A 2,270-nucleotide genomic window follows, 5' to 3' on the forward strand; every position below is an offset into this window, starting at 1 on the left:
CAGGTTTCTGAGAAAGCCACTCCCATCTGCATGATGTATCAGGAGGGGAGGGGGCGGGAAGCGCCCACTGATAGGCACGCCCCGATGGCAGGGGGGAGGATGTGCTGGGGGGATCCCACGTCCCACGTCACAGCTGTGCACAAGGCGCTGTGCACGGAAGCAGCTGGTGGGAGGGGGGGGGTCCAGAGTGGGGACAGAAGAGAGATTTTACTGAGTTTCTCGGCTTCCAGGTGATTTCCTCAGAAGAAGTCTGGGCACAGGGAGTGTCCGCGTACGTGAGCCAAGCAAATTGCAGGGTCACGGATAGGAAGTGTTTCCCAGCTAGGTGCAGGGAGACACGGCGCAGCGCAGATCAGGAAAGTGTCTGTACTGTGTTGCTTATGGGATTATTCCTTTAAGTGAGGCACCTTAAAGTGCGGTGCAGCAGGTGTTCCCAATAGAGATAGGGGGGACAGTGCAGAGTTGGAGAGGGGGAAGGGAAAAGAGAGAAAGATAGGAGTTGACCAATCCAGGTGTACTCGCTGCGACTGCAGAGTGTTTTTTTCAGGGGTTTTTTTTGTGTCAGGGACAGGACCAGAGATTGACAAAGAAGTCATTGCTGGGCTGTTAGCGTGTTTTTCCTCGCCCACCGATTGGTCAAAAATATATATATATATTTTTTTCTTTCTCTTCTTTTCTCCAGCTCTGATTCAGTTTAGCACAGAACAGAACTGGTAACAGTTCATGGGGCAATTATACATGATAGAATTGCCATTTACAGAGTGACAGTGTATCAGTACGGTGTTTGCCATGCGACTACCTACCAAGTGGGCATTCAGGGATCTGCATACAGGCCTTTGATGCTGGAATGCTTAGCCCTGCACTATGTGTAGCTTAAGTGCAAAGTGCAACTTCCTACAGGGAGGCGGCCGTTTTTTTTGGTAGTATGAGGGTAGTGGCGCGGCAAACATTGGTCAGAGGGTACAACACACAGAACTTCTAGCAGAGCTGGTATCGCAATGAAGTTCTAGGTAAGTAAATGCGAAAATGAATAAGAGCATTGCAGGCTCACCTGCAAAGCAGCAACAGGTGTGTGGCATCCGTACTCTGTGCATGCGACGGCCGCGCAGGTACAGATAGGGGGGGATGTGGAGGGAGCTGCAATGAGGTGAGAGCTTCCAAAGGTAAAGTCCGCGGGAGCATATTTTAAACAGGTAAGTACTGAGGATAGTACTTAGGTAGGGGAGAGAGGTTTAACTCCAATATACCAATAAGAGTAAACAGAGTTCATGAGAACCATAAAGCAACGAGATCAATTACGGTATATATTGATCAATTTAAAGTGTACAGAGTACAAGCCACAGGGCGAAACCCAAATCATTAATAAGAATTGATTTGTTTGTATTTCGATTTCAGGAGTTTGGCAATATGGACTCGAGACAGCTGCAGTGCTGGCAGCAAAGATGGAGATGTCAGTCGGATAAGCGAAAGGTTCCAGATGCCAATCTGAGTTTGGAGAACAGCGAGATTCCTGAGATTGGAAAGAGACTAAAAAGCGAGATTCCTGAAATTGGAAAGAGACTAAAAAACGAGATTTCGGAGATCGGAAAGAGACTAACAAAACTGTCTGAGCAAAGCATAATGCAAAGTGCTAATGTTTTTCTTTCCCAAGGAGGTGCTTTCCTAATGAAGAGTACCGTGCTGATGGTGATCCTAGGTTGCCATTTCGTCCTAGGAGAACGAAGAGAGGACATTCTCATGAATAATAAGGGGTTAATGAGAATACAAGGCCCAAACATGTTGATGTTGGGTGACAAAGGTACTGATCCTTTCACACCTCCCTCCGCTTGGCACAGATGGACCAAGCAGGGATGGAGGAAAAGAGCACTTGTGCCAGGAGAAAACAAATTTCATGGCACAATGTGGGTGAAAGGTCTGAAGGGTCAGGTGTGCGGGCAGTGGGAATTGAATGGCAGTGTAAATCTGCTATTGAATGCCACACTCCCAGAATCGATGCACCGATTCAAAGTTTTGTTAAAAGGTACATGGCAGTACAATGGGTACATGCAAAAGGTGGAGTGTGTGATTCAGGCAGGGCCGGGCCGAGGCATAGGCTGGAGAGGCTCCAGCCTCAGGGCGCAGTGTAAGAGGGGGCGCAGAATTCATTCAGCTGTCATTCTTAATTGTGTTTGAAGCAGAAAGAAATAAGAAAAGGGGATACATGTCAGTGACTGCAAGCCAGATAACTACATATTAAGGTGTTGGGGAGCTTGTGGGCCCTGTGGCGCCTC

Source organism: Hyperolius riggenbachi, chromosome 1 (assembly GCF_040937935.1).
Source record: "Hyperolius riggenbachi isolate aHypRig1 chromosome 1, aHypRig1.pri, whole genome shotgun sequence".
NCBI lineage: Eukaryota > Metazoa > Chordata > Amphibia > Anura > Hyperoliidae > Hyperolius > Hyperolius riggenbachi.